Below are 24,207 nucleotides of genomic sequence, written 5' to 3' on the forward strand. Positions count from 1 at the left end.
AGGAACAAGAGGAAAGCAGCTGCCACTCTCGGGTTCTGTGCCCTGTAAAAAGTAAAAGCAGATAAAGATCAAAGCTCCATAAAGCTGGAACCATCTCCAACCTCGGGACAGCACTTCTGTGGGAAAAGCGTAGATGGGCAATTAGGAAGGAGATCATCATGCAAATGGGCAAGGGGGGGGAATTAAATTCTGCTGCTTTCTGATTGAGGCCTGCTTCAATTTGCAGCCTTTATAATATCAGTTTAATGGGACTTTTTGTGCTTTAAAGAGGTTTTTATTAGCTGGGGGTTGTCCCTGCCTGGACTGAGGCACAGCACAATGAGTCTCCTGCCTCCTGAAGCCGTGTCGTTATCCCAGCATCTGAAATTAAAAACCAGCACTCTGGGAAACCTCTCTACTCTGAGGAGAAGTGTGAGGAGCGTTTGGGTCTGTGGAAAGCCTGGAACAGCTCTGAGAGACACCAAACATCCTGTGGATCCCAATAAACAGCAAAACATTCCAGCAGCTCCTTCCAACACCGCCCTTGTAGGGAACTCTGTCACCCCAGTGGGTATTTGTGGGAGTAAGGAAGAAATCCCACTAATGACCTCAGTGTGAACACCTCTGGTTCGTCTGGGGATAAATCTCCTTTATCCTTCTGGGAGAATAAAGGAATCCAATGCTGCCTTAATCCCCTGCTCCTCGGAGTCTGCATTTCCAGAATCCATCTCCTGGCCCAGCATGGGAAGGGTTGTCCAGCGCTGGAACAGCTGCCCAGGGCAGTGGTGGAGTCACCAACCCTGGAAGTGCTCATAAAATACATGGATATGGCACTTGAGTGTTCATAAAATACCTGGGTAAATACATGGGTAAATATAGGGATAAATTCATGGGTAAATACGTGGATAAAAATATGGATAAATGTATATGGATAAACATATATGGATAATCCATGGATAAATATAGGGATAAATATGTAGGGATAAATATGTATGGATAAATACAGACCTTGCTTCCCTGAACACCAGGAGAGCCGGTGTTTTACCCAGATCCCAGTGCCCTGCATGGCTGCGCTGACACGAGCACAGGCCGATCGCTCTGCCCAGCACCATCCCTCATTCTCCTCCCACGGCTCCCCAAGCGGCCCCAAACCACCCCAGCGTGTCTGTGCCGGGGCCAGGGCCTGCCCCGAGCCCGACCAGAGGCTGTCACCCAGCCCTGCACCAGCTCCCACCCCCGGGTGAGCTGGGAATGCACTGAGAGCTCGGCTCCCCGGGCTCCCCAGCACCCAAACCGGTCCTCAGACACACAGAAATGCCCAACCTGCCCCTCTGGGCACAGCCAAACACCACAATTCCATCATCCCCAAGCAACTCTGGCACTTGCCTCTTCACCTCCGCCCATTTCCAGTAGCCGGGGCTAGGACCGGGCTGTCAGTAATAGCATTCCCTAGGCAGTTCATCCCAGCACAGAGGAGAAGAGGAGCCTGTCCCTGACCCACACCATGGGCAGGACAAGGGGGGCCCTAGCTGGCTTTGCCTACTCCAGCACCAAAGCTCTTGGTCCCAAAGATGGGGCGAGTTCAGTGGTTTTTCCTGTCCTGAAAGAGAGCAGAAAAGGGAAGTTAATCCCACTGTGGAATCCAAGACTCCTGCATTTCCTATTTCTGCTCTGATTGCTCACCGTGGAGTTTTAGCTATGGAAAAAAAAAGGAGAATGACACCATAGCAAATAAAAAGTGCCCTTTTCCAGCATTTTTATTCCAGGCATTAAAAGGATGCTCATTTCTCTTCTAGCATTGTTTCCCTCATTTTAGGAGAACCGTTTTCATCCCAGGCCCCACTCGTCAGTTGTTCGATCCTCTGGCACTGGATTTGGACAAAAGAAGGGACGCACCTGGACTGCAGGAAATCACTGAGAGAAACCCTTCCAAAACGTGACAGAGAAAAACAACAGGAGATGCAGGAAGACACATCCCTCATTTGCACGTCTGGAACGCTTTTCTAAAGACTTCTCTGCATCTGGATGCTCTTTGCTCTTGGCTTTCTTCACAGGAATGCATTTGCTGCTAAACACGTCTCAGACCCTTACCTGATCGGGATAAGGTGGGATGGAGATGAAGACTCCCACAGGGAATAGCCAGGGAGATGCAGGGCCTGGGAACATCAAGGACGGAGAAGAGAAGGAACAGGGATTGTTTTTCTTGTCTCGAGCCAGCAGTGCTGTGAGCTTGGAGAACACACGGCACCGCAGGGATCCAGGGCAGGAGCGGGATAACTGCGGGATAAGGGGAATCTGCTCCCACTCCAGGGCTGTGCCAGTGAAGGAGGGGAATTTTTTAGTGCCTTCATTACACACAAAAACCAAACCCAGCACCACCGAGCTGGACTTTCGTGAGCCGCAAAACAAAGCGGCCCCTGGCCTTTGGGGGAACACAACCTCACCGAGTCACGGAGCCAGGGCATGACACTTGGGAATGATCCTTGCTGCTGCCTGCAGGCAAATCGGATGAGGGAGCCACAGGAGCTGCGGGGTTTCCTGCTCTTCCTGCAACGCCATCGGTCCAGACCAGGAGACCTTTCCTGGAACAGATCTTCCCTGTAAAGGGAGCTACACCAAAGCTCAAGCCCTCATTTAGAGACCCTTGGAAAAGCAAAGGTGAGAGGGGATTACCTGGAGCCCCAGGGGACCGAGGCGCAGGCGATGAAGAAGCAGACAGCAAAGTGCTTCCACTGCTTCTCACTCCAGCAAAGGGAACATCCCTGGAATTTCATGGCCAGCGTCGCTCCCAAACCCCACAGGTGAACCCACACGTACTCCAGGACTGATCTCCTTCAAACTTCCAGCAGCACAGACTCACCGGGAGGAACTGCGATCCAAGGACACACATCAGCAACCGTCTTCCCGCTTGCCCCTCTCTCCACATTTTCCCTTTCCAGCGGGATGCAGGTGCCACCCCCCAGAGGCAGGAAAACTGCCTTGCAATCCGCTACAAAACCTGCCTGGAAAGCCCAGGATGCCCGGAGCCAGCAGCCGTTTCTCCTGGAGCTCCTGCTGACAGGCATTTGAAGCCTGCTGTGCCTCACAGCTGCTTTTCTGCCAAGGGCATTCCCATCTTTTCTTTTTTAGCCCAAAGAAAGGTTTGCAAAGCTGAGTTTTGTGAGAAGCGCTTCATATTTGGATCATTCTTAACTTGGAGTTTCCCTTGGCACCAAAATCAGGGGCTCACCTTTTGCTTGGAGCTTGGCTGAAGTCCTCAGCAATGCCAGGGAATGTGGCCATTGGAGGCTTTGGGCAGATTTGGCTCATCTGCCTTTTTAGGCCTTGTTTCTTTCTCTCAGCCTTCCCACTGGATTGTGGCCTCCGAGGAATACGTAAAATCCCATTCCATTCCTATTCTTTCGGACAATTTTTTGTACCGTCCCTGTACAAAACGAGGCCCCCTGTTCGGATGCTTTTCCCCACCGTTCCCCGGCACTTTTATCTGCCGGTGCATTCCCTGCGTTGCTTGGGCTCTTCCCAGCTCTCTGAGCTCCTTCACAAGGCAGCAGATCGATTTGGCCCAGGAACTAAACCCTCCCGAGGAATTGTCTGATGCCATCTCCGCATTTGACACCTGATCCTTGTGCTCAAAGGATCCCTCTTTCTTCCCTTCAGCCAATTCCAAGGCTCGCTGCCCCCAGCTGCGATCAGGCCCCAGCCTGATCCCTGCAGTCTTCCCTGCCGGGATCCTGCTCAGGAATCCCTGGGCTACAAATGTAAGAATTCATTCTTCCCACCCCTGCCCAGTTCCAAAGGATTTGGTGTCTGCCTTACCCGGCTGGAGCCTGCTTCCAACTCTGTTCTTGCTGCTTCTGCTGCTTTCCAGTTCCCAGGAATTCCACCGACGGAGCGACAGTGTTTTCCAGCTCCGCCAGGATTCCCTCTGCTGCGTTTGGGTGCTGGAAGGATATCAAAACCAGGCTCTCTGGGGCTTTACTATCAGGAAATTACATCCCCGGATTTGTTCATTTCCAAATATTATCTCTTCCCAACAAAGCACTGGGCATCCAAGGAATACAGAAAGTGATGGGCTGACCACTGCTTACTCCTCTGGAATGTCAGAGCTTGGAAAAAAAGGGCACTTGAGGCTTCTCCTGGTGCTGCCCGTGAGGTGTATTCTACTTGAGAGCCCCTTCCCGTGTCTTTCCCTGTATCCACCAAAAAATCCACCCCTTCATTCCCCAGCTGCTTGCTTCCTCCCTCTTTTCCTGTATCCAACAGAATTTTAACAGGTCAATAGTCCCCTCTGCAAGAGCACCTTTCATTCCAAACCTAAGAACAAACGAATCACTTCCCTTCCACCGTCCTTATTAGGATTCCACTGAGAGCAGTGGATGGAAAATGATCCTCTCCTGGTCCCTGCTGGATTCCCGGAGCAGGGATCCTTTCCCTCTTTCCCCCCACCACGGTGCCCTCCTCCCCCTCCCGCCCCACCCCACACCCTTTTCAGGCTTTGTTCCACAGCTTTTGCCTCCAGGCCTCAGATCCTTTCGTTCTCCACGAGCTCCCAGCAGCTCCACAGCCTTCCCGCTCCCATCCTGACCATTTCTCCGGGAATGGAGCTCCGCATTTCAATTGCCTTCTCTTTTCTCTGACAATTCCTACCAATCCAGAAGACCTAAAGCTGACACAAGGAACACTCGGTGCCCACAAATCCAAACCCAGACCCGGCCATCCCCAAACCAGCAACTCCCGGACAATTTGCGTTCATTCCAACCTAACACTGAGGACTCACCCAACCCTTCAAAATTCCCAAGAAATATCCTGTTGCCTTCACAGCTCCCAGGGGATTCTGCTTCGTGCTCACACGAAGGATTTGGGACTTCCCTGAAAAAACCCGTGCAGGGCACGCTGGAATCCCCGATCCCGTGAATCCGGGGAGCGTTAAAAGCTCGGTCCAGCCTGGGCCCCCGGAAATTTTTGCCAAGTATCCCCCAAGTCCTCGGGATAACAGAACTCTCTGGTACTGCATTTTTGGCGTTGTAAAGCCTGGAATTCCTTTATTCCTAGTGCTGGGCTCTGCATATGGCTGAGAAAATCCCGGCCTCCACACAGACCCAGATTCCAAACTTTTTGATACATTTCAGCAAGCCGAGAAATTCACCTTCCCTACTTCTTCTTAAGGGCATCCTTCTCTTCCCTTACCCGGCGTGCTCTCTCCCACTGGGGGTGGGTTTTCCCCTTCCCATGCTAATTAGTCCCTACTTCTAGGAGGTTTAGGTAACCTTTCTTCCCTGGGACGGATTTCTTAACACAGCTACCGAGGCTTTGGGAGTCTCCTTTATCTTCTACTTTCTGGATCCATAAATGCCACAATCCAGACGCCCAACTTCAACAAGACATCCTTTCTACCTAAAAACACACACTCTCAACTCTTAGATCTTTTAAAGTTTTACCCCCGCAAAATTCCCCTATTTTTCCACCACTGAATTCCTCAGTCCTGCTACCAAGGATTTCTTGAATACCACGGGGCTTTTCTCAAGATTTACCCCCACGACCTTCCCTACGTGCCCACTGCTCATCACCTCATTTTTCCCTCAATGTGGTCGTTCTCCACCCCAGAGAGTTTGTCAAGTGTTGCCTCCAAAATGTTCCCCATCTCTCCACTACTCAGTTCCCCATTTTGCCTCCAAAATATTCAATCTGTCCCCTCCACATTGCATCCACTTTTACCCCCAGCGTTTTACTTCCTCTACAATATTGATTCAACTTTTTCCACCCCAAAAATGTCCATTCTCTCCCTTAAACAGCACCTCAGCTTTTCCCTCAAAAATGCTCCAGAGGGAAACTCAGATTCAGCCCCCAAACTCCCATTTGCCTACACAAACAGTTCTTGTGGCCCCTCTCAATTCCCCCAGGCTTTCAGCTAAAGGAAGAACTGGAAGCCTATTCCCTCATCTCCACCCTTGTTTTGCTTTCCTGGAAAACCTTGCGATCCCACACTTTCTCCAAGAGATCTGCTGGGAGTACTGGAAGGTTTGCTCTCTCAGAGCGCCAGGGGGCTTTACAGCACTTGTTCCTCTGCATCTTTACCCTTTTATCAGCTTTCCCCTGGAACGGTGTTGTGGGAGAAGCTTGGAACTACCAGAAATGGATTGTGTTCACATTTTTTCCCCACCAGTTTTTATCTGGTTTCAAATTCCTGGAATTACCCTCAAATGTGCCCTAGAACACTGCTGTGAAAGGATCAATGAGAAGAACAGCCGGAAAGCAGAAAACCACCTCCAGCAGCAGCCACAATGATCCCATTTCTCTTCTTACCTGGTCCTGCCAGAGCTCCCAACAGCCATTCCCATTCCAAAACAAGAGCTATGGAAGACATTCCTGCTGTCCGTGAGGGTGAGGCGGCAGTTCTGGATGTTCTTCGCTGTGCAATCAGACAACAAACAGAGTGTAAATGATCCTGGTGGTCCCTTCCACGCCAAACCAGCCCGTGATTCCATGCGTGGATCAGCACCTGTCCCAGCTCCATTCCAGAAACCTCCTCCCACTAACCCAGAACTTTCCTTTTTCTGCTCAACATCAGGGGTTTGCTGCCGAGTGCCCCGGGCAGGGGACGCCTCAGCCTTCCCTGGGACCGCAGCATTCCCTGGGCTGCCTCAGCATCCCCTGCGCTGCTGTTCCACGCCCATCCCGTGGTCCAGCGCCTGCGCGGGCTGCAGTGCCGGGCTCTCCCCACGAGGCGGCAGCACCGGGAGCGAGCAGCCCCGGCCGGTCCCGCTGTCTCGGGGCAGCTGCGCCTTTAACCCGCCCTGAGCCGGCGGGGCCGTGAATACAGCGGGCACAAACCCCACCGCTGCCCTTTATTTCACCCTCAGAGGCACAGGATCGCAGCATTTCCTGGGCTGCAAGGGACCCACAGGGAGCATCGAGTCCAAATCCTGGCCCTGCACCCCAAGAATCCCACCCTGTGCCCGAGAGCCTTGTTCAGACCCAAACTCTTCCCCCAAGATCCTGAAAACACAGCGGGGCTGTGGGAGAAGGATGACCACGGAGGATTTTTTTATACAGATCTCCTTGCACGATCGTTAAATAATATTATTAGACAGTCCAGGAACGCATCCCTGTGCCGGGACAGCCACCCCTGTGCCGGAACACTCATCCCTGGGCCGGAATACCGATCCCCCGCGGCCCCCACCGTCCGCTCGGGGCTGTCCCCGTTCCCCGCTCACCTCCGAGCCCGGAGCACCCGCCCCGGTGCCCCCGGCCCGGCAGCGCTGCTCCCCGGGCTCCCCGCCATTGGCGCTCCTGGCGAAGAAGGGCGGAAGTCACCGATACGGCACCGATGTGGCTATTCGACCTTCTCAAGATGGCGGCCGGAAGGACCCCCCCCCCCCCCCCCCCGCTCCGGTCCGTCTATTCGACTGCCTGAATGCTCCCGCCTGCCCCAGGCGCCGCTGACCCCACAGTCGGTGTCCGCGTAGCGGGAAACGCCTCAGAAAATTGCGCGCAAGCGCTGGGCTGGCGTCGGCGTCGGCGTCGGCGTCGCGTTCAGGCAGCCGAATAGACGCAGCTTGGGGGGGGGGCCTTCCCTGCCGCCATATTGAGAAGGTCAGAAAACAGTGCACACGACCGCCATCTTTAGTGTGGCAGTGACGACACTTCCGCCCTTCGCCGCCATCTTGGGTGCTGGCAGAAGCCACTTCCGGTCGAGCCGCCATCTTTAGTGTGGTACACTTAGGGCCCCCGCCGCCCCTCACAAGGGCTTCTGTCTAGTCGGCTGCCTGAATCCGGCCCGGACTCCGACGCCGGCCCCGCGCTTTCCGCGCGATTTTCCGCCGTGCTTCCCGGTGCGAGGACACGGCTGGCGGGGTCAGCCGCGCCGGAGGCGGCCGACGGCTCCGCGACCGGCGGCAGGCATCGGCAGGGACACCTCTCGCAGGGGGCCTACTGCGTCCGCCATCTTGAGTGTGGCGGAAGTGTAAACCACCCTCTGCAAGGTCCTGGCAGATAATAAAATAATAAAATAAAATAAATACTATAATATTCTAATAAAAACGTCACTTAACGCCGTCCCGAGAGCGCGGAACTGCGCCTTCCTTTCCGAGCCGCCTCCTTGAGAGCGACACGCGGGCGGCTCGATTCCGACCGTGCCCGCCCGGTGCCTCCCGCCCGGGTCGCGCTGCGACCGCGCCTCTGCTGCCCGGCAAAACCGGCCCCGCCGGGCCGCCCCCCGCGCTGTCATTCCCCGCGGTCACCGCCCCGCACGGCGCCCGGCCCTTTCCATAGCTGTGGCCCCGCTCGTGCACGGCCGTGTCCCTTGGCGCTCCGAACCGCCCTTCGCCCCTCCCCTCCGCTGACAGACCCGGCCCCGCTCGCTCCCGCTCCTTGCCACGCTCGGCAGCCACCGAGGCCGCCGCCCTCTCGGCTCAGCCGCCACCGGGCGGCAGCAGCGCCGGGGCGCCGTGTCGGGGGCGGCAGTGCCGCGCTCTCGCCACCAGGCGGCAGCAGCGCCGCCCAGCTCAGCCCGGGGGCAGGCACAGAGCACAGGGAAAAGCCGGCTCCGGGCGCTCTGCAGCTCCTGCAGCCCGAGCGTCTCGGCTCCTGGGGCCAGGCGCTTGCTGCTTTCCTTCCTACAGAAAAACGCCGGCTCGTTATTCTCAAAACCTGCGGATCTCTATTCCCAGCTTCTTATATTGCTGTATGCGACAGAGTAGACAGAGAGGGCTGGCTTATTTCAAAATGAATTTACATCTAAATCAGTAGCATTTGCCTATAGACGTAAAAGTGAAGAACTTAACAGGTTTTAGTATTCTGCACACAGCCCTCGCTGGGAGGAATGGTAAAAAGTTAAAAACAAATGAAATTTTAAAAGTAGAAAGTTAGAAACAAAGTTACAACGGCAGAAATTTAGAAACAAACAAAGAGGTAAAATACAAGAAACAAACAAATTTCTAAAGGGAGAAAGTTGAAAACAAACAAAGTTAGAAACAAACAAACAAAAAAATTAGAAACAAACAAAATTAGAAAGGTAGAAATTTAGAAACAAAGTCAGAAAGGCAAGTGTTGAGCCTTTGACAGGGTACCCCTCCTTCTCGGACCAGGGTGAAAGAGCAGAGGAGGCTGCTGTTCTGCTAAGTTCTTTATTTCACGGTCTCACAGCTGTCTTGAAGGCAGAGTTCGAATGGGGTTACATGATACAGCCAAGCAGCAGCAGCAGGCAAAACCAGCTTCTTCTATATGCTCCATACACTCTATTTTTTCTTACAGAAGTGTGGATTCCATTTGTTCATTGACCAGTAAGATTAACACACGATTCTAGTTTTCCTTAAACCCATCCTGGTCTAATTCTAACAGTCGTAAGCCTCACACAAGTGTCATCTGCCCTTGTTCCATAAGGAATCCCTCTACAGACAGGGAGTTGTCACCGGCCACGTGCTCATGGGCTGCAGGGGACACCCGCACTGAGGAGGAAATGGAAATGGGAAAGAGGGAACTGCAACCTGATGGGACGCACCTCTGGCACCACATTTCCTCTTCTTCCTGCTGTCCTGGAAAACCCCAAGTAAATCCGGTCCCTCAGACCTTGCATCCCTGAACACCAGGAGAGCTGGTGTTTTACCCAGATCCCAGTGCCCTGCACGGCTGCGCTGACACGAGCACAGGCCGATCGCTCTGCCCAGCACCATCCCTCATTTTCTTCCCATTGCTCCCCAAGCGGCCCCAAAGCACCCCAGCGTGTCTGTGCCGGGGCCAGGGCCTGCCCCGAGCCCGACCAGAGGCTGTCACCCAGCCCTGCACCAGCTCCCACCCCCGGGTGAGCTGGGAATGCACTGAGAGCTCGGCTCCCCAGGCTCCCCAGCACCCAAACCGGTCCTCAGACACACAGAAATGCCCAACCTGCCCCTCTGGGCACAGCCAAACACCACAATTCCATCATCCCCAAGCAACTCTGGCACTTGCCTCTTCACCTCCGCCCATTTCCAGTAGCCGGGGCTAGGACCGGGCTGTCAGTAATAGCATTCCCTAGGCAGTTCATCCCAGCACAGAGGAGAAGAGGAGCCTGTCCCTGACCCACACCATGGGCAGGACAAGGGGGGCCCTAGCTGGCTTTGCCTACTCCAGCACCAAAGCTCTTGGTCCCAAAGATGGGGCGAGTTCAGTGGTTTTTCCTGTCCTGAAAGAGAGCAGAAAAGGGAAGTTAATCCCACTGTGGAATCCAAGACTCCTGCATTTCCTATTTCTGCTCTGATTGCTCACCGTGGAGTTTTATCCATGGAAAAAAAAGGAGAATGACACCATAGCAAATAAAAAGTTGATTAATCCACGTAGGGGCTGTGGAGAGGATACAAAGGAGCTTTTCCATGATTTTGGGGCTTGAAGAGGGACTGAATTTCCCTCAAAGCTGGGATGGGCCTGAGGATAATAAAGCAAAGGAGCAGCTTCATCTCTCCCTGGCAGAGAGCTCGGGGCTCCATTATGGATACAAATCAATCCCAGCAGGATTTCAAAGGGTTTCTTTAGGATGTCAGGTCCCTCTTTATCAGATCCCTGCTGGGATTCAGGGCCTGCCTGGTCACGGGGTGCTTTGATAAGGGCTGGATTTAAATCCCAGATCTGAGAACAGACATGAAAGGTCCCTGGGTTTCTAGGGGGTTGAAAAACTCAAGCTGGATTCGCTGCAGAGCTGAAAAATCAGGGTAAGAGAGAGCAAGGAGTGGCCAGCAGGCCCAGGCTCCTGATCACGCCCCTGGGATCCATGGGATCCATAGGATCCACGGCCTCTGGCACGCTGCTCCAGCACCCTGCAGGGTGACTGACAGCCGGGCAGGGGAAGGAGCCACCAGCAGCTCTGCCATGTGCACCATCATTCACCTTGCACGTGGCCTAAACAGCTACCAAGCACTGATGGACTGACTGAGCCGAAAATATCGGAGAGATCTCAGTTTGCACTCCAAATTCCCTGCAGCCTGTTCCCTTCCTGATCCATCCCTTGAAGCAGCAAGAGTGGAATTCCTTCCGTCGTTGCTCTTTCCCTCCTGTTTTCCACTCAACAAGAAAAAGAGCAGCCACGTGAACAGGAGTAAAAGCCCCAAACCCACAAAAAAGCACATTCTCAGCATCACTAATCCCTGCCAAACTGCCAGGAACCTTCCAAAACTACATCCAAGCTTGGAAACAGGGATCCAGTTGTTTGTTTAAGCAGCTATTGATCCAGTCTCTTCCAGCTAATTAAACTATTCACTATTTAAACTCATTAAGCTGCTCATCCTGCTCCTGGCAGCCAGAGGCAAAGAAGAAATCGTGTCTAGATTAAATGGTGATGGTGAATGTGCCCATCCCAGTCCTTGGAGAGGTTGGAATTGCATCCCTGTTCCTCTGCTCTCTTTTCCTTCCTTTTTCTTGGAGTGATTCCCACCCGGATTCCTCAGCTCCAGCTCTCTGAGCAGCCTCAGGGGGAGCATTTCATCCCCTTGGAGCCAACTCCATTTGTTGCATCCTTCATGCCTCAACCACCCCTAAAAGCAGGCAAGTGCTGATGGGCAGTGCAGCTGCTTCCACTTGGGAATGTTTCCAGTGGAACAGGGAGGGAATTCTGAGAAGCTTCCACCCACTGCACGTTATTGCTGGATAAAAGGTGAGGCAGCAAAGGATCAACAAAGGGAGATTTCAGCAAGACAAAGTCCAGACAGAGAGGCTGCAAGTGTGGCTGGGGCTGCTAAACTGGGAAAACTGCAAGGTCAGGCTGTGGGAACATGGATTATACTGAGGTCTGGAACTGGTGTTGGGAAGAGAGGGAGAAGGAGAAGGAGAAGGAGAAGAAGGAGGAGAAGGAGGAGAAGGAGGAGAAGGAGGAGAAGGAGGAGAAGGAGGAGAAGGAGGAGAAGGAGGAGAAGGAGGAGAAGGAGGAGAAGGAGGAGAAGGAGGAGAAGGAGGAGAAGGAGGAGAAGGAGGAGAAGGAGGAGAAGGAGGAGAAGGAGGAGAAGGAGGAGAAGGGCCCGAAGTAACTGCACAGTGAATTTCCTTACCATGAGCCAGGCTCATTCCCTGAGCTGACCAATATCTCCGAGCTCCCCTTCATGGCACAGCCCTGCCAGTAAAGAACAGAAGTTCCTGCTGCTCCCACTGGAATTCTGTAGCGTGCCTGGCATTCCATACGTTATGCTGCCTGAGAATTCCTGCAGCCGTCCTCGGGAAGAGCAGTTCACTGCCACAGGAGGAACAAGAGGAAAGCAGCTGCCACTCTCGGGTTCTGTGCCCTGTAAAAAGTAAAAGCAGATAAAGATCAAAGCTCCATAAAGCTGGAACCATCTCCAACCTCGGGACAGCACTTCTGTGGGAAAAGCGTAGATGGGCAATTAGGAAGGAGATCATCATGCAAATGGGCAAGGGGGGGGAATTAAATTCTGCTGCTTTCTGATTGAGGCCTGCTTCAATTTGCAGCCTTTATAATATCAGTTTAATGGGACTTTTTGTGCTTTAAAGAGGTTTTTATTAGCTGGGGGTTGTCCCTGCCTGGACTGAGGCACAGCACAATGAGTCTCCTGCCTCCTGAAGCCGTGTCGTTATCCCAGCATCTGAAATTAAAAACCAGCACTCTGGGAAACCTCTCTACTCTGAGGAGAAGTGTGAGGAGCGTTTGGGTCTGTGGAAAGCCTGGAACAGCTCTGAGAGACACCAAACATCCTGTGGATCCCAATAAACAGCAAAACATTCCAGCAGCTCCTTCCAACACCGCCCTTGTAGGGAACTCTGTCACCCCAGTGGGTATTTGTGGGAGTAAGGAAGAAATCCCACTAATGACCTCAGTGTGAACACCTCTGGTTCGTCTGGGGATAAATCTCCTTTATCCTTCTGGGAGAATAAAGGAATCCAATGCTGCCTTAATCCCCTGCTCCTCGGAGTCTGCATTTCCAGAATCCATCTCCTGGCCCAGCATGGGAAGGGTTGTCCAGCGCTGGAACAGCTGCCCAGGGCAGTGGTGGAGTCACCAACCCTGGAAGTGCTCATAAAATACATGGATATGGCACTTGAGTGTTCATAAAATACCTGGGTAAATACATGGGTAAATATAGGGATAAATTCATGGGTAAATACGTGGATAAAAATATGGATAAATGTATATGGATAAACATATATGGATAATCCATGGATAAATATAGGGATAAATATGTAGGGATAAATATGTATGGATAAATACAGACCTTGCTTCCCTGAACACCAGGAGAGCCGGTGTTTTACCCAGATCCCAGTGCCCTGCACGGCTGCACTGACACGAGCACAGGCCGATCGCTCTGCCCAGCACCATCCCTCATTCTCCTCCCACGGCTCCCCAAGCGGCCCCAAACCACCCCAGCGTGTCTGTGCCGGGGCCAGGGCCTGCCCCGAGCCCGACCAGAGGCTGTCACCCAGCCCTGCACCAGCTCCCACCCCCGGGTGAGCTGGGAATGCACTGAGAGCTCGGCTCCCCGGGCTCCCCAGCACCCAAACCGGTCCTCAGACACACAGAAATGCCCAACCTGCCCCTCTGGGCACAGCCAAACACCACAATTCCATCATCCCCAAGCAACTCTGGCACTTGCCTCTTCACCTCCGCCCATTTCCAGTAGCCGGGGCTAGGACCGGGCTGTCAGTAATAGCATTCCCTAGGCAGTTCATCCCAGCACAGAGGAGAAGAGGAGCCTGTCCCTGACCCACACCATGGGCAGGACAAGGGGGGCCCTAGCTGGCTTTGCCTACTCCAGCACCAAAGCTCTTGGTCCCAAAGATGGGGCGAGTTCAGTGGTTTTTCCTGTCCTGAAAGAGAGCAGAAAAGGGAAGTTAATCCCACTGTGGAATCCAAGACTCCTGCATTTCCTATTTCTGCTCTGATTGCTCACCGTGGAGTTTTAGCTATGGAAAAAAAAAGGAGAATGACACCATAGCAAATAAAAAGTGCCCTTTTCCAGCATTTTTATTCCAGGCATTAAAAGGATGCTCATTTCTCTTCTAGCATTGTTTCCCTCATTTTAGGAGAACCGTTTTCATCCCAGGCCCCACTCGTCAGTTGTTCGATCCTCTGGCACTGGATTTGGACAAAAGAAGGGACGCACCTGGACTGCAGGAAATCACTGAGAGAAACCCTTCCAAAACGTGACAGAGAAAAACAACAGGAGATGCAGGAAGACACATCCCTCATTTGCACGTCTGGAACGCTTTTCTAAAGACTTCTCTGCATCTGGATGCTCTTTGCTCTTGGCTTTCTTCACAGGAATGCATTTGCTGCTAAACACGTCTCAGACCCTTACCTGATCGGGATAAGGTGGGATGGAGATGAAGACTCCCACAGGGAATAGCCAGGGAGATGCAGGGCCTGGGAACATCAAGGACGGAGAAGAGAAGGAACAGGGATTGTTTTTCTTGTCTCGAGCCAGCAGTGCTGTGAGCTTGGAGAACACACGGCACCGCAGGGATCCAGGGCAGGAGCGGGATAACTGCGGGATAAGGGGAATCTGCTCCCACTCCAGGGCTGTGCCAGTGAAGGAGGGGAATTTTTTAGTGCCTTCATTACACACAAAAACCAAACCCAGCACCACCGAGCTGGACTTTCGTGAGCCGCAAAACAAAGCGGCCCCTGGCCTTTGGGGGAACACAACCTCACCGAGTCACGGAGCCAGGGCATGACACTTGGGAATGATCCTTGCTGCTGCCTGCAGGCAAATCGGATGAGGGAGCCACAGGAGCTGCGGGGTTTCCTGCTCTTCCTGCAACGCCATCGGTCCAGACCAGGAGACCTTTCCTGGAACAGATCTTCCCTGTAAAGGGAGCTACACCAAAGCTCAAGCCCTCATTTAGAGACCCTTGGAAAAGCAAAGGTGAGAGGGGATTACCTGGAGCCCCAGGGGACCGAGGCGCAGGCGATGAAGAAGCAGACAGCAAAGTGCTTCCACTGCTTCTCACTCCAGCAAAGGGAACATCCCTGGAATTTCATGGCCAGCGTCGCTCCCAAACCCCACAGGTGAACCCACACGTACTCCAGGACTGATCTCCTTCAAACTTCCAGCAGCACAGACTCACCGGGAGGAACTGCGATCCAAGGACACACATCAGCAACCGTCTTCCCGCTTGCCCCTCTCTCCACATTTTCCCTTTCCAGCGGGATGCAGGTGCCACCCCCCAGAGGCAGGAAAACTGCCTTGCAATCCGCTACAAAACCTGCCTGGAAAGCCCAGGATGCCCGGAGCCAGCAGCCGTTTCTCCTGGAGCTCCTGCTGACAGGCATTTGAAGCCTGCTGTGCCTCACAGCTGCTTTTCTGCCAAGGGCATTCCCATCTTTTCTTTTTTAGCCCAAAGAAAGGTTTGCAAAGCTGAGTTTTGTGAGAAGCGCTTCATATTTGGATCATTCTTAACTTGGAGTTTCCCTTGGCACCAAAATCAGGGGCTCACCTTTTGCTTGGAGCTTGGCTGAAGTCCTCAGCAATGCCAGGGAATGTGGCCATTGGAGGCTTTGGGCAGATTTGGCTCATCTGCCTTTTTAGGCCTTGTTTCTTTCTCTCAGCCTTCCCACTGGATTGTGGCCTCCGAGGAATACGTAAAATCCCATTCCATTCCTATTCTTTCGGACAATTTTTTGTACCGTCCCTGTACAAAACGAGGCCCCCTGTTCGGATGCTTTTCCCCACCGTTCCCCGGCACTTTTATCTGCCGGTGCATTCCCTGCGTTGCTTGGGCTCTTCCCAGCTCTCTGAGCTCCTTCACAAGGCAGCAGATCGATTTGGCCCAGGAACTAAACCCTCCCGAGGAATTGTCTGATGCCATCTCCGCATTTGACACCTGATCCTTGTGCTCAAAGGATCCCTCTTTCTTCCCTTCAGCCAATTCCAAGGCTCACTGCCCCCAGCTGCGATCAGGCCCCAGCCTGATCCCTGCAGTCTTCCCTGCCGGGATCCTGCTCAGGAATCCCTGGGCTACAAATGTAAGAATTCATTCTTCCCACCCCTGCCCAGTTCCAAAGGATTTGGTGTCTGCCTTACCCGGCTGGAGCCTGCTTCCAACTCTGTTCTTGCTGCTTCTGCTGCTTTCCAGTTCCCAGGAATTCCACCGACGGAGCGACAGCGTTTTCCAGCTCCGCCAGGATTCCCTCTGCTGCGTTTGGGTGCTGGAAGGATATCAAAACCAGGCTCTCTGGGGCTTTACTATCAGGAAATTACATCCCCGGATTTGTTCATTTCCAAATATTATCTCTTCCCAACAAAGCACTGGGCATCCAAGGAATACAGAAAGTGATGGGCTGACCACTGCTTACTCCTCTGGAATGTCAGAGCTTGGAAAAAAAGGGCACTTGAGGCTTCTCCTGGTGCTGCCCGTGAGGTGTATTCTACTTGAGAGCCCCTTCCCGTGTCTTTCCCTGTATCCACCAAAAAATCCACCCCTTCATTCCCCAGCTGCTTGCTTCCTCCCTCTTTTCCTGTATCCAACAGAATTTTAACAGGTCAATAGTCCCCTCTGCAAGAGCACCTTTCATTCCAAACCTAAGAACAAACGAATCACTTCCCTTCCACCGTCCTTATTAGGATTCCACTGAGAGCAGTGGATGGAAAATGATCCTCTCCTGGTCCCTGCTGGATTCCCGGAGCAGGGATCCTTTCCCTCTTTCCCCCCACCACGGTGCCCTCCTCCCCCTCCCGCCCCACCCCACACCCTTTTCAGGCTTTGTTCCACAGCTTTTGCCTCCAGGCCTCAGATCCTTTCGTTCTCCACGAGCTCCCAGCAGCTCCACAGCCTTCCCGCTCCCATCCTGACCATTTCTCCGGGAATGGAGCTCCGCATTTCAATTGCCTTCTCTTTTCTCTGACAATTCCTACCAATCCAGAAGACCTAAAGCTGACACAAGGAACACTCGGTGCCCACAAATCCAAACCCAGACCCGGCCATCCCCAAACCAGCAACTCCCGGACAATTTGCGTTCATTCCAACCTAACACTGAGGACTCACCCAACCCTTCAAAATTCCCAAGAAATATCCTGTTGCCTTCACAGCTCCCAGGGGATTCTGCTTCGTGCTCACACGAAGGATTTGGGACTTCCCTGAAAAAACCCGTGCAGGGCACGCTGGAATCCCCGATCCCGTGAATCCGGGGAGCGTTAAAAGCTCGGTCCAGCCTGGGCCCCCGGAAATTTTTGCCAAGTATCCCCCAAGTCCTCGGGATAACAGAACTCTCTGGTACTGCATTTTTGGCGTTGTAAAGCCTGGAATTCCTTTATTCCTAGTGCTGGGCTCTGCATATGGCTGAGAAAATCCCGGCCTCCACACAGACCCAGATTCCAAACTTTTTGATACATTTCAGCAAGCCGAGAAATTCACCTTCCCTACTTCTTCTTAAGGGCATCCTTCTCTTCCCTTACCCGGCGTGCTCTCTCCCACTGGGGGTGGGTTTTCCCCTTCCCATGCTAATTAGTCCCTACTTCTAGGAGGTTTAGGTACCTTTCTTCCCCGGGACGGATTTCTTAACACAGCTACCGAGGCTTTGGGAGTCTCCTTTATCTTCTACTTTCTGGATCCATAAATGCCACAATCCAGACGCCCAACTTCAACAAGACATCCTTTCTACCTAAAAACACACACTCTCAACTCTTAGATCTTTTAAAGTTTTACCCCCGCAAAATTCCCCTATTTTTCCACCACTGAATTCCTCAGTCCTGCTACCAAGGATTTCTTGAATACCACGGGGCTTTTCTCAAGATTTACCCCCACGACCTTCCCTACGTGCCCACTGCTCATCACCTCATTTTTCCCTCAATGTGGTCGTTCTCCACCCCAGAGAGTTTGTCAAGTGTTGCCTCCAAAATGTTCCCCATCTCTCCACTACTCAGTTCCCCATTTTGCCTCCAAAATATTCAATCTGTCCCCTCCACATTGCATCCACTTTTACCCCCAGCGTTTTACTTCCTCTACAATATTGATTCAACTTTTTCCACCCCAAAAATGTCCATTCTCTCCCTTAAACAGCACCTCAGCTTTTCCCTCAAAAATGCCCCAGAGGGAAACTCAGATTCAGCCCCCAAACTCCCATTTGCCTACACAAACAGTTCTTGTGGCCCCTCTCAATTCCCCCAGGCTTTCAGCTCAAGGAAGAACTGGAAGCCTATTCCCTCATCTCCACCCTTGTTTTGCTTTCCTGGAAAACCTTGCGATCCCACACTTTCTCCAAGAGATCTGCTGGGAGTACTGGAAGGTTTGCTCTCTCAGAGCGCCAGGGGGCTTTACAGCACTTGTTCCTCTGCATCTTTACCCTTTTATCAGCTTTCCCCTGGAACGGTGTTGTGGGAGAAGCTTGGAACTACCAGAAATGGATTGTGTTCACATTTTTTCCCCACCAGTTTTTATCTGGTTTCAAATTCCTGGAATTACCCTCAAATGTGCCCTAGAACACTGCTGTGAAAGGATCAATGAGAAGAACAGCCGGAAAGCAGAAAACCACCTCCAGCAGCAGCCACAATGATCCCATTTCTCTTCTTACCTGGTCCTGCCAGAGCTCCCAACAGCCATTCCCATTCCAAAACAAGAGCTATGGAAGACATTCCTGCTGTCCGTGAGGGTGAGGCGGCAGTTCTGGATGTTCTTCGCTGTGCAATCAGACAACAAACAGAGTGTAAATGATCCTGGTGGTCCCTTCCACGCCAAACCAGCCCGTGATTCCATGCGTGGATCAGCACCTGTCCCAGCTCCATTCCAGAAACCTCCTCCCACTAACCCAGAACTTTCCTTTTTCTGCTCAACATCAGGGGTTTGCTGCCGAGTGCCCCGGGCAGGGGACGCCTCAGCCTTCCCTGGGACCGCAGCATTCCCTGGGCTGCCTCAGCATCCCCTGCGCTGCTGTTCCACGCCCATCCCGTGGTCCAGCGCCTGCGCGGGCTGCAGTGCCGGGCTCTCCCCACGAGGCGGCAGCACCGGGAGCGAGCAGCCCCGGCCGGTCCCGCTGTCTCGGGGCAGCTGCGCCTTTAACCCGCCCTGAGCCGGCGGGGCCGTGAATACAGCGGGCACAAACCCCACCGCTGCCCTTTATTTCACCCTCAGAGGCACAGGATCGCAGCATTTCCTGGGCTGCAAGGGACCCACAGGGAGCATCGAGTCCAAATCCTGGCCCTGCACCCCAAGAATCCCACCCTGTGCCCGAGAGCCTTGTTCAGACCCAAACTCTTCCCCCAAGATCCTGAAAACACAGCGGGGCTGTGGGAGAAGGATGACCACGGAGGATTTTTTTATACAGATCTCCTTGCACGATCGTTAAATAATATTATTAGACAGTCCAGGAACGCATCCCTGTGCCGGGACAGCCACCCCTGTGCCGGAACACTCATCCCTGGGCCGGAATACCGATCCCCCGCGGCCCCCACCGTCCGCTCGGGGCTGTCCCCGTTCCCCGCTCACCTCCGAGCCCGGAGCACCCGCCCCGGTGCCCCCGGCCCGGCAGCGCTGCTCCCCGGGCTCCCCGCCATTGGCGCTCCTGGCGAAGAAGGGCGGAAGTCACCGATACGGCACCGATGTGGCTATTCGACCTTCTCAAGATGGCGGCCGGAAGGACCCCCCCCCCTCCCCCCCCCCCGCTCCGTCTATTCGACTGCCTGAATGCTCCCGCCTGCCCGAGGCGCCGCTGACCCCACAGTCGGTGTCCGCGTAGCGGGAAACGCCTCAGAAAATTGCGCGCAAGCGCTGGGCTGACGTCGGCGTCGGCGTCGGCGTCGCGTTCAGGCAGCCGAATAGACGCAGCTTGGGGGGGGGCCTTCCCTGCCGCCATATTGAGAAGGTCAGAAAACAGTGCACACGACCGCCATCTTTAGTGTGGCAGTGACGACACTTCCGCCCTTCGCCGCCATCTTGGGTGCTGGCAGAAGCCACTTCCGGTCGAGCCGCCATCTTTAGTGTGGTACACTTAGGGCCCCCGCCGCCCCTCACAAGGGCTTCTGTCTAGTCGGCTGCCTGAATCCGGCCCGGACTCCGACGCCGGCCCCGCGCTTTCCGCGCGATTTTCCGCCGTGCTTCCCGGTGCGAGGACACGGCTGGCGGGGTCAGCCGCGCCGGAGGCGGCCGACGGCTCCGCGACCGGCGGCAGGCATCGGCAGGGACACCTCTCGCAGGGGGCCTACTGCGTCCGCCATCTTGAGTGTGGCGGAAGTGTAAACCACCCTCTGCAAGGTCCTGGCAGATAATAAAATAATAAAATAAAATAAATACTATAATATTCTAATAAAAACGTCACTTAACGCCGTCCCGAGAGCGCGGAACTGCGCCTTCCTTTCCGAGCCGCCTCCTTGAGAGCGACACGCGGGCGGCTCGATTCCGACCGTGCCCGCCCGGTGCCTCCCGCCCGGGTCGCGCTGCGACCGCGCCTCTGCTGCCCGGCAAAACCGGCCCCGCCGGGCCGCCCCCCGCGCTGTCATTCCCCGCGGTCACCGCCCCGCACGGCGCCCGGCCCTTTCCATAGCTGTGGCCCCGCTCGTGCACGGCCGTGTCCCTTGGCGCTCCGAACCGCCCTTCGCCCCTCCCCTCCGCTGACAGACCCGGCCCCGCTCGCTCCCGCTCCTTGCCACGCTCGGCAGCCACCGAGGCCGCCGCCCTCTCGGCTCAGCCGCCACCGGGCGGCAGCAGCGCCGGGGCGCCGTGTCGGGGGCGGCAGTGCCGCGCTCTCGCCACCAGGCGGCAGCAGCGCCGCCCAGCTCAGCCCGGGGGCAGGCACAGAGCACAGGGAAAAGCCGGCTCCGGGCGCTCTGCAGCTCCTGCAGCCCGAGCGTCTCGGCTCCTGGGGCCAGGCGCTTGCTGCTTTCCTTCCTACAGAAAAACGCCGGCTCCTTATTCTCAAAACTTGCTGATCTCTATTCCCAGCTTCTTATATTGCTGTATATGTTAGGGTAGATAGAGAGGCTGTATTCGAAAATTAATCTATACATAAATTAGTATGAGGCATTTCCCTTAAGTGTCCAAGGACATAGGCAGCAGCAAGGAAGGTGATGAAGCAAGTCAAGTTTAACCCCAGAGAGCTCTCAGCTCCTTGTGAAAGCTCAGACAAGCAGCAGAGAAAGAATTAATGCTCCCATATCTGGCATCTAACAGCCACAGGGCAAGTGAAAAGTTGGTTTTAGAGAATGAAGGAAATACAGAAAAAGCACTAAGTAATAAAAGGTGAGAAAAATCCATCACTCCAACAGGTAAAGGAAGGTAAACCACTTGAAGAAGCAGAGGTAGATGGAGGGAAAAACCTTACAATTTAGAGTGTCCATGACAGCCAGAGCTAAAACAAGGCCAGGGGATCTGGGAAGAGCTAAGCACATGTGCTCCAAAAAACAGCAGAAATGAAGTGAGATCTCTGAAAGGAACAAAAGAAGAGGCAGGCTGAAGAAAACAAAAAAGTGCCTCCCCACTTTTCATTCCCTGCCCACAAAGCACTTTGGGATTTTTAATCTTGTCTCTTGTACTATGCGGTACAAATCCGAAAATAAAGGTCAGGCAAAGCAGGGTTTATTGGGAACTATCCTGCATAGCAGACAAGATATATCCTCATGCAAATGATTCCATGCAGCACTCACATCTTTAATCGCTTCTTTTCCTCTTGCCGGGGAAGCAGAGCTGCTTTATTTACTCTAAGCAATATTTTCTCCCTTCTCCTTGGCAAAAAACAAGCTCCCATCTTGGCAATGCTCCCCAAACTACCTAATGCTCATCACCCCCCCATGCTAAGGAGAGTGGAGCAGGCTAATTTATCACTTCTTATCATGATTAACTTGCCCAGCTGCCGGCTTCAAGAGCCCCAGAGTACCTCGGGTGATACAGGATCACAGAAGGAAAAGCTCTGTTGAATGAAGCTGCTGCCACACTGGCCCTCTTTGCCTGTCAAACACATTCAGCTGCTCTTGCACTGCCCTGTGAAAATCCCCCATAAAATACAAGTGAAAATCCCTCAGCACCTGTGATAAAGCACAGCTGGGCTCTGCTCAGGGCATTTCAAACTACCTGAGGTATTTGTGACCTCCCCTTGCCAAGGCAACACCTTAGGAAAACCAAAAGTTTCTTTTCATGGACTCACAGGATGTGTTGGGTTGGAAGGGACCTTAAAGCTCATCTTGTTCCAACTCTCACCACACTCAGGACATATTCCACTAGACCACTTTGCTCCAAACCCCATCCAACCTGGCCTTGGACACTTCCAAGGCTGCGACAATCACAGCTTCTCTAGAACCTGTTTTGTTCCTCCCAGATCTAAAATCATACCAAACTTACCAGCCTCAGAGGTAGATTTCTATTAAATGTCTACATTTTTCTAGGACAGGAATCCAGCAAACATTGTTTGCATCTGACTTTGCAAAATGAACATCAGCTGCCGCCCACTTTTCTTATTTTTCCCCATTTGGTGGAACATTTTCATTCTGTTGTTGTTTGGAGCAGTATTTTAATATACCTGGCTGAGGCTGCTTAAAATAGCACAGCAAGATACCGGGGTGTGAGGGGTGGAAAACTGAGCTCTTGCACATCTGGTGTTTCTATTGTTGGAAGTCTTAAATCCCACCTCTCTGGTGGGACGAAATAGGTGGCACTAATCCAATTTCTAAAGTACCATGCATCACGCTGATGCTATTTTAAGACTAAAAAACAAAACAAAACAAAAAAGCCAATTTAAACAACCCTCTGCTCCTTTCCATTTTCTCTGTTCCACAATTTATGACAGAAGACAGGAGAGAAAGATTGTTTTGGGAACAATGTTTTCAGGACTCTAAAAAGAATATAAAAACTGCTCTGCCACACTCTCAGCTGTTACAGCCCCAAAAAGCACTGGCTCTCTTTGCTCACAGAGCCACAACTGTGGTGGGATTTCTACCCCAGGTACCAACCTAGTGACCACACCATGGGACAGTCATTTCTTGGTTTTCTCCTGGGAATAGCTACAGCACTTCCGTGTTGCAAGGCAAACTTGAGCTTTTAATGAAACTGGACATGTGAAATGAGGTACACAAAGCCAAAGGCCAGCTGAACCTGTGATCTCTGAATGGGTCTTCACATTCTTCCCAGGAAGATGAATGGGAATCACTCTTTTGCCAGGGAAGCTGCATCAGCTGGGAATTTGCTTTAGAAAATGTGCTTTCTGCTCCTCTCAGAGCCAAAATTCCTACACAATTCTTCTAAGTCCTTCTTAGATAAGGACCATGTTAAACTAAGTGACAGTGAAGCAAAATGACAATCCAGGAATAAATTTTCCTGTACACATTATCCTTCATCCACGTGGGTGGTTTCTCACTGGCACACAGGGGTGAGGAAGGAACCCAAATGCATCACTGTACATAAAGTCACACGTGCTGAGGGGTGAACAAATCTCAGAGATACTGGAAACCTCCTCTGAAGACCCAATTCAGGGAAAGCCTGAGCTGCTTTGTGTTTCTGGGGGTGAAGAAGTTCAGGATCTTCCACAGATGCTCCGAGGCAGTAGGATTGTGCCTGAATCTCGCTCTGGAAATGCCAGTGGCTCAGCTGAGAGCTATGGCAATGATTTACATTGCATTGAGAAGGGCCACAGTCCTGCAAGGCTCTTTCATCAGGAGCAAAGAGCGGCCTGGAGTGTGGGGAATGCTGGATCTGTACCACCGAGTGCTCATCCTTCACCTTCATGTGGAGCTACCCTCAAAGCCACCATGTAGCACTTTTTCTATTGCCCCTGTTGTGTATATTCTGGAGGAGCTGTTCCATGTGGCTTTTTATGGTGATCCTGTGGGAAGCAGCCATTCGCCTGCTGTGATATCCTCACAACTAAGATGAACTCCTCATTCCTTTTGGTTTTATTTGGGTTTTTTAATCTGTTTGTTTGATTGGTTTGTGTGGGTTTGTTTGTTTGGGTTTTTGTCTTTTTTGGTTGGAGTTTTTTGTTTGCTTTTTTATAAATGTCTGGTGAAGCTGGCACAGCCAAAGTCAAGAAAATGTAAACCAGGTTTGACTTTCCAGAAATTACTTTGGACTGGGTTTAGCTGCATCCCCCAGGCTCAGGATTATCAAGATATTTGCAGGTTTTGCTCTGCGCCATCAGCCTGCTCAGATTCTGCTCGGTGTTTCACAAATGGAGAAGACAATGGATGCTGTGCCAAGCTTCCTTTCAAACAGCAAAACCTGGGTCAGCATGAGAGAAAAGAAGAAGAAAAAAAGAAAATATTCATCAGTTAGAACAGAGCCAGTGTCCCACCATCTGCCCCTCCACTCTTACTAATTTTGTCTATTTTGAGACAAGCC

The 24,207-nt window shown here is 52.8% G+C and overlaps 1 pseudogene across 1 annotated transcript in view; it reads right to left on the reverse strand.

Annotated features, from left to right (window-relative positions):
* LOC309585711 (epidermal growth factor receptor kinase substrate 8-like protein 2) overlaps positions 1-23,595 on the reverse strand; it is a 69,696-nt pseudogene extending 46,101 nt beyond the window's left edge. Inside the window, exon 1 of the transcript in view lies at positions 23,590-23,595. The product of the transcript in view is annotated as an epidermal growth factor receptor kinase substrate 8-like protein 2 (transcript). The remainder of the gene's footprint in view (positions 1-23,589) is intronic.
* Between the last annotated feature and the right edge of the window lie 612 nt (positions 23,596-24,207).

This window comes from Coloeus monedula, assembly GCF_965178545.1.
Source record: "Coloeus monedula genome assembly, contig: HAP1_SCAFFOLD_149, whole genome shotgun sequence".
Lineage (NCBI taxonomy): Eukaryota > Metazoa > Chordata > Aves > Passeriformes > Corvidae > Coloeus > Coloeus monedula.